Source organism: Phaethon lepturus, unplaced genomic scaffold (assembly GCF_000687285.1).
Source record: "Phaethon lepturus isolate BGI_N335 unplaced genomic scaffold, ASM68728v1 scaffold12629, whole genome shotgun sequence".
NCBI lineage: Eukaryota > Metazoa > Chordata > Aves > Phaethontiformes > Phaethontidae > Phaethon > Phaethon lepturus.
This window is the reverse complement of record NW_010564003.1, coordinates 126,721-135,483: the sequence shown is the minus strand read 5'-3', so window position 1 is coordinate 135,483 and position 8,763 is coordinate 126,721.

The window sequence follows — 8,763 nt, the reverse complement described above, 5'->3', positions numbered from 1 at the left end:
TGAGTGAAAGTGTGGGCGGCTGCAATGTCACGCCGCGGCTCTGGGGAGGTGTTTGCTGTGGGTTGCGCCGAGGCTGTGTCCAGCTGGGCCCATGGCAGGTTTGGGCTTGCAGACGTGGAGTATCTTGCTGTGGCTTTGTCTGGCTCTTTGGCGGGGAAAAAAAGGAAGGGAAAAAAAAAAAAGAGCTCTATGCCTCCTTGTAGCTGGTGTGTTGATTTTGTTGGATAGACAATTAAGCCCCAGATGAAGTAATTCAGAAGATTGAAGACCCGGGGGATCAGTAGGAAATCTGTTCTGACCTCCCAAGAAACACAGGGCGCTCTGCCCTGTAGCTCCTGGGTGAAGTCTCTGGTGGCAGGGGTGGTGTTGGGTTTGTGCCCCCCTGCCTGCCTTCGTGCTCCTGGCTGCTTCGTGGACTTTCCTGTATCCTGGAATGTGGGAACTGGGCATGAGGGTAGGAAAACTTGATTCATTGTGATAAAAGCAATGTGCTATGGGGAAATAAGATAATTGGAAGCGTTGATTAAATACCGCACACAAGCAGAAAAAATAATACTGTGAATTTTACAGGGCTCTTTTTCATGTCTGTCTTACCCTTCTTACCAGAGGGCAATGTGTTCAGGAGCATCTAGTGTTGGTCTAAAGGCTTCCCTGAGAGCCAGTGCTTTTTTTAGGAGAGAACTACATTCAAGCTGTTGAAAATATTTATTCCTTTGTACACAGCAAACAAAATAGGAGTTAGAGACCCACCAGAGGGAAAGAAGAGCAAGTGGTGGTAAAGCGGGGTGGAAGGATAGGTTTGCACGTGTCGTGGTCACAGCCATACCAGACGGCAATGACTGGAATATTTGCCTTTGGTACTTTGGTTATATTCACCATCGGTTCCTGCCTCACCTAGGAAATATGTCTGAGAAACTCCTTCTTCCCACCAGGGAGCAAACACCCATAGTCCTGTTCATTAGCGAAAAGAAAACAGGACCGTTTCACTTTGTGTACATATATTCCCACGCAATTTAAGCATTACCTGTTTATAATTGCTTGAGAAATGTTTTACAAGCATCTGCATCAGGTGATACATCTTTATTGTGGGAGACTTTTGTGAGGAGGCTTCGTACGCTGCTGATCACAGGCCCTGCTTTAGAGCCCACTGGAGTCCATGGGAGGGATGCGTCTTTCCCATGACTCCAACAGCCTTTTGATCATGGCCACTACATGAAAATGTTGTACAGCACCCTAAAGTCCGCTCTCCGAGGTGTCTTTTCTGTGTACACCAGGCCAGACACACCCAGCCTCCCATCGTGTGTGGTGAGTGCTCTGTGAGACACCCAAGAGCAGCCACATCCAGTGAGCAATGTGTGAGGTGGGTGCAAGAGGTTGAACCTACGTACTCTACAAATGTTGCAGTCGTGGAGTAGCCCCTTCCAAACATGTGTGAAGCATTTGAAAATCCTGCAGCTCTTCGACTGGGCCACAAGACATGGGGCATGTTGGATTTGCACCTCTGCCCTTCTGGGTAAGGCTGCAGTGGTGCTGTGGGTGGGTTGTCTCCTCTCCCTTTCTCCTCGGAGGTGTTGCGTCTGAGCCAAGGTAGCCCAGGAGCCCACAGGTCCATGCACGTGTGAGCGAGTTAGCAGAACCAGCCGCCCTGCCAGGAGCTGGTGGCTCAGGTGCCTGGGTTTTCTGGGCTTCGTGTCCTTGTGCAAACCTCTCGCCTGCTCCCAACCGCCGCCAGATACCGGGTCAGCCTCTGGTGTCGCAGGAGGGGGATTTTTCCACTGGCATATTTTACTGTGGAGCCTTGGTCCTGCTGCAGCTGGAATCAAGGGGGCATAGGGCAGTAGCTCATCTTCAGGATCACGGCCTGGGTGCAGGAGAGTGCATGAGCCATGGCAGGATTTTCCACTGTCTTGGAGACAAGCAAAGCTTTGAGGATATTCCCTAAAAAGCTAAGGCACTGTCCAAAGCTGGGTGTACTGCTCACCTGGTGTAAATCACCGAGGATTTGCTGGTAAGGAGAGCATCCGCATCAAACACACCGGCATTTTTTTGCAAATACCGCAAAACTCCTTTCCCCAACTAGAATTACTCATGCTAAGAAAATGTGTGATGTCCCAAGGACTGACTAATTTGGCATCCAGAGCTTCTAGCCCAGTATCTCTCCTGCCAGGACTTTTATATTATCAGTTCCATTCATTCCTACCAAAGGCTGATGGGGTGCGATAAAGCAGATGGCTAAAGTCCCAGACAAAGGCCGGGCAGAACAATTAATGACAAGCCGACAGCCCCACAAAGGGCATGGGTCCGGGATAATGTTGGCTCTGGAGGGCTGCTGACAATAACATAAAGCTGCTCCCCTCACAATGGGGAGATAAGATACAGTACTGTAATAGGAAAGCAATCATCGCAAAATGCCATCAATTATATAAAAGCTACAACAGCGGGGGACTGATTAAATATGGCTCTGTTGATGCCTCAACATACCTTCGCTGCCCTTTCTGCGTCGCTTCTCACGACGAGTCTGGTTGGGCACTGGTGTGGCTGAGGCTCCCTTACCCCAGTTCTTTCATCGGTTTTTGGGTCGTGAAATTACACTGAATAATATGCTTATTCAGGTTTTTATATCTGTGCGCCTATTTCATTACCTTTTATAATGCATACAGGGTCAGATCAACTTGCAGCAGAACAAAGCTAATTACACCTTTCATTACCTAAATATAGCATAATGACAGAGTGTCATTCAAGTGTGGCATTGAGCTGAGAAACCTCATGGCAGGCCAGGACAATGACAGAGGTTATTCAGCTCAACCTGAATTGCTGCTGGTGCAGCGAGAGTGGGGCAGGGTTAATAGACAGGTCACGACATAAATTACAGTATCGTATTGAAACGGTGAACTACTAACACTGCTCTCATCAGCAACTGTATCTTCCAGCATTAGTAACCTCCAGAGGTAGCATTAACCTCTTGCGTTCCTCTTGTTATATGTGTATATGTATGTACGTCAAGTGTACGTCATTAATTGTAAGATCTGAGAACGAAATGACCTGTTTATGTGCGCTATGAGAAGTGCAGTAGTGCTGTGGTGCACCCTGAACCGTTCAATTTTTGGATGGTGTATGAGCATCATGTCTTGACGATGAGGCAGGATGGTTGGTAGCCATTTCTAGCATCAGCTCCCAGTCTGTTATGGTATTCTTGAAACTTAATTAAAGGTTCATACCCCATTGCAGGAAATTCTCAATCATCAGCTGGTCAGCGGGCAAAGGCTTGAGGGGCTGAGCACACAAGTGAGAGCAGTGGTGTGGTCCCCATCCCCAACCAGGCTTCCTTGCCCCCACAGCCAAGTAGTAGCCACTGCCTCTGCAGTGAGACTCCAGATCAGCTGCTGTTCAAGTCCCTACTGCCAGCTGAAATTTGTCCCTGGTGACATGACAGAGTTTTCCTCCGACTTGGATTGGAAGCCACCGCCTTTACATCTCCACTGTCCCTTAATGTCTCATGCAAACAGAGAAGGTGATTTCCTTTCAGCTTATTTCTTCACATGTCTTTTAATAAGAGGCTTCCCTAGTTTTTAATAAAGTGATGGTGAGAGCAAAGGCCGGTAAAAACATGTTCATAAAAATTATTATCAGAAACTATTTCATTTCTGCCAAAGCAAGCAAATCACAGAAAGTTTCTACTTTCCTTGGAGTGTTTCTGTTTTTTATCAAAACCAGAAAATGAGACATTTTAATTTGCAAATTTGTTCAGGAGTTGAAGAATATTCATTCCAGTTTTCCTAGGTTCTTGCTGAGTATTTGTGTTGCTGTTAATTTTTTTTTCCTTATCTTTTTGGCTGAAGAAAAAAATACTTCTATCACAAGTCATCCTTTCCCTCCCTAGTTTCTCCCTGAAAGGTGAAAGGCATTGCTGGGCTGTAACTCCACCATAGCAGTACTGCCTACAAGCAAAATTATTGGGGCCACAAACCTACGATGGGAGCAAATGAGATCATCTTACACCTTGGATGAATTTCCAGCTACCAAGAAGAGAGACATGATCTCCAGTACTTTGAGAGCTCAGGCTGATACTGGTTTCGTTTCTGAGCGCAGTAAGAATGAAGCATATTTTCTTTTGACCACTGATAAGTTTTTGCTGGTTTTGTTAGTTTGTGGTTTTCTTTATAACAGCCGCATCATTAGTGTTGAAGTCATCAGCTCCCTGTTCCTATATTTCTAATGTACTAACACTTCACTTTACTAGGAGTTTTACAGTGTGTTGGGGGTACTTCAGTCAAAGGAGAGTTTGAAATGCTAAAATAGATGCTCTGCTTCCACCTCTTCACAAAGATGCTGGTGAGGTGCTTGAAGAGTCACAAATACAGACTGAACTCTTTCAAAATGCTATCATTTCTTTGGTGCTCAAGGGTCCAGTATCTCCTTCAAAAAGCTGGAAGATAAAGTTTTCAGTGGCCACAGAACTAAGCAATATGTAGCAATTATTAATATTGATGTTATACCCACCTTTAGTGCCCACCAGAATAGTCCTGTGACCCGTGCTTACAGGACGAATTTTTGCTTCTTGTGCATGCTGCATCTTCTTAGTTCTCCTTGACAGTTGTTTGTTCTTTCTCCTGTCTGGATTCCTCTGTATTACTCAAATCACCCCTTTGCTGAGTGCTGGACACAAAGCAGCACTGAGGTGAGTGCAAGGATCCTTGACTTTGGACCAGGAAAAGCAGCTGAAAGTTAATGACGTGTATTTTGCAGAAAACCAAAATCCAAGGTTTGCAGGAGCCCAGTGCTTTGAACAAGGTGGCAGGGAAACTGACGGGACGAAAACCGATTTCAGTTTTCCAGAGCTGTGGATTAGCACCCCAACATCTGCTCACATCTGCAGGAGATGCCAGGGCCATATCTCTGACCTGATCCAGCTTAAAGTGTTGCACGGATCTGTCTGCTGCCAGCTGAGTCCACATCTGGATACAGCTCCTCCCTGTCCGTAGCACTGCGGCCTCACCCTCCCCAGGCTGTTTGTTAGGCCCTGGGGAGGACCCAGCTTTAGACAAGCAGGGTTTTATCTCCTTTGTTGACTGCTCTATAAAAACCAATGTTGTTTCTCATTCATTCACCTCTGTGCTTCCTGAGTGCAGCAAAGAAAAGCCTTCTAAACATGTTTACATGTGAACTTTGGAATAGCTTCAGAGTCATCCTTGAATTATTAATTATCAGGCTAGACACTTGGGCATTTTTTTTTCTGGTATAACAAACTAAAAGGGTCCTGCTCACCCCTGCTGCACGTCCATGAAGCTCCATGGGGTCAAGCCCCGTGTTCCCATGAATGGAGCAGGCGCTCCCCGGCCGGACTCCCTGGGCTGGGGTGCTGCTCTGTTCAGCTCCCCTCCGGCACCCGGCAAAGGCAGCACAGGGAGTCCCGCTGGCTCTCGCCCTCGTGTGCTCCAGGGGCCACTTATTCCCCTGTCTCCATTTCAAACCGTGATCGACTTCGTAGTCGCTCTTGTGAAAGCCTGGCTGGATCAGGGGACGCTGGTGGGTTTGGCAGGTTTTCACACTCAGGCTCTGAGCTTCAAATCAGCAAGGGAAATCCCAGCGGTTCTGAAAACACACATACGCGCTTTTTTTTCCCCCTTCCTTTCCTTTTTTTTTCTTTCCTTGGTCTGCAAAAGCCTCCCAGCCTCCTTTTTTCATTTCCCTTCCTGCTTTCGCCTTTATCTCTCCCCACTGTTGTAGTTACATCCTCTGATGATAGCAGGAATTACCCCATGGGGTGACCCGGGAAGATTATTACATTAGCCGTAAATTTTGAACCCGGGCCAGCCAATACAGTAGGGATTGCTACTCCCATCCTTTAAGTGCAGGAGGATTAACGCTCGGGAACACAGGTACGTTAAACCACTCTACAGACACCAGCGACCATTCCTTTCTCTACATATCTTTGTATTTCTGCCTTTAAGACCAGTTGGGGAATAGAGCTTTGCTATTTATGTTGAGGTGGTGAAGGGGAAGAAAAAGACAGCATTCATGACAGTCGGGGCAGAACTGCATTAAATAAAGCCTTCATCTTTCATTCTTAAGCTCAGCTCCAGGTCCTTGATGAAGACAGATTTTTCAATTAGACAGGCAATGTTTGTTCTAATATTTTATATAAGAACCGCTCAGCTGACATCTTACCCAGATTTATGAAGGAAATCGAATACAAATGGGAGTTTTAATATAAATTTATTATTCAAATTTATCACATATTTCCGCAAATAAAAATTATGGTTGTCTCAAAGAACGCATTTTAAAAAAAAGAAAGGAAGAAGTTGATAAAGTTTCTTTCCACCCGGTGAATAACAATATTGTAAGTTAAGAAAGATCTGTCATAATATAAATTATAACACACATGGAATACATTTCCCATTGAAGACAATATTTCTTTCTTATACAAATGTTGCACTCCTTCATTGAACTGAAAGGAAGTTCAGGAAGGTTGGCAAAACAAAGTAGCCCATTTTTAACACTATACAGAACAAAGTGTATTCTGCTGCCAATTACCCTTAACTGAAAATGACTGCAGCTTCTGGGAGACACAGCCAAGGGTCATGGGTGGTATAACTGCTCCCCAAAGAAAAAGAAATGTCAAGCGACATTCACATCTCAGCTATTTAAAGAAAAGGATGAAGAGAATTTAAGGGAATAAAAGGCCCTGCAACACCCATTTTTAGCCATGGGGAAATTACTGCAATTAATGCTAGGCCATTTATAGCACACATTTCCATACCTTTGCAGATGGCATAGCTAATCTAGGAAGAGATTAATACCACAGGAGTTTTCATCTCCAGTCAGGCTGAGGAGGAAATAGAAGATTTTTAGTTTTTTTTTTTTAACAAAATGAAATATTAAAATGAAAGATTTATATATTTTGGTTTCTATAAACCATAACATTTTAGCTTCCTTACTCAGTTGTGGCATTGCCATGGTTTAGCTGCATTTCCAGCCTCCTATATTTCATTTAAGATTTTCCTGTTTTCCAGCTTTTTGTGAATGAAAAACAGAATGACATGCGAAAGGCGGTCAAAATACTTCCAAAGTCTCTGCATTTTCCAGTGGGGGAAAAAAAAAGGAGGGGGGGAGAGCATGAAAGATCCTAGTAATAACATCAAAAACATTTTTTTGTTTCAAAAACTGAACGAAAATGCAAAATCTCAAATAATGTTTTTTTTTGATTTCATGTTTCATCGACTTTCATTGAATTCCATTCTAATACATACACACACACGTATATATGTGTATTTACAAGTCGTTGCACCTGATGTACAGGTATTTCAATGAAAAATTTCAGCCAGCTCTACCCATGCTGTAAATCATCATTAGGTGCCCTGATAAACCAAACACCAAGCAGACACATACAAAAACAAAAGGTCATATATTAATGGGCATTTCCTTGTGTAACAACCAACAGTAGAGACTGCTGGGACATTCAAAGCGTCGGGGCGGCTAACCCTGCTTGATTTCAATAGGATATGGCATCCCTGCGGGAGGGAGAGAATTCGTCTCACCTAAATTTATCCACCTACAGAGGCTGATCCTCTGAGCCACATGGGAATTAGTCACCCTGGGGCAGAGAAATGGGCATCAATTCAGCTCACCCTGAAATCGGTCAGTTGAACGAGCCCCCCAAAACGCCTTCTCGGCCGTGAAGGCACGTTGGAAGGTCAACCCGGGTGCAGAGGTCTGCATTGGGTGAGGTGGCTCCCATCTGATTTTCCTATCTATAATTAGCTGTATCAGCAGGCACTTAAATGAATTAACAGGCCCAATGTTTCTGTCCCAGATAGCACATATTTTAGGCCAAGGCGAGTGTTTTCTCTTTGCTGTTTTAGGTGCATGCCCTTTGGTACCACTACAGGGGAAAAACTTGCGCCGGGTCCCTGAGCCGCATGTTTGGGTATTCCCCGCTCAGTGCTGCTAAGCCTGAAGGCCACCCTTCCTGGCTGTGCAGAGGGAGATTTTCAGAAGGCAGCTGGGTCCAGATCCTTCAAGGGACTGAGTCTTTGAGCTTTTTATGCTCAGCACCAGTTCATTTCAGGATTTAAATCTCCTGATTCAGTCGGAGGAAGCACCCAAAGCTCTTTGACAATCTAGGTACTAACTCCTACCAAGAGCAATGAAAGTGTTGTTTGAGAAGCTTTTGAAAATCTTACTTACCTTCAATTTAAAATTGTAGTTGGTCAAACACCTTTAAAAACACCACCTGAAAATCTGGGCAGCACAGTGCTGAGCTGTGCTTAAAAACCTGGAGCATGTGCTTAACTTCGAAGTAGAAGTTGCTGAATTTAAAGTGGCTTTAAATTATTGTCTACTGACTGTGCTACATTTTATCATGTATTTTTTTTGTACAGGAACCACTTCTAATGTCAGTGGCACCCGTAAATCAGAGGAGGCTGTTGCTAAATCAATACGCTGAGGTGTGACATGCAATGTGCGGCTGCAAAGCCAGACCTTCTGCCTTGAGATAACAGCGTAGGAACAGCAGCGAGAGGCTTAGAGATCTCTGAGCTGTTTGCTTTCACTCTGAGATGTGCTGTAAGGCAAAGCAGGGAAATAGAAAAAGAAGAAAAACCAGGAAAGTTTACAGATATATTGCAGACTCTTTTAGATGTCCAGTTGTTTCTGCTTATGCCATTGCATGGCCTTGAGGTTAAAGGCTTGGCTGAGAAAGTCAAGGGCCTCTGTTCAGCTCAGATGGGGGATTCAGACAGCTCCCTATGAACCAAGGAGGAG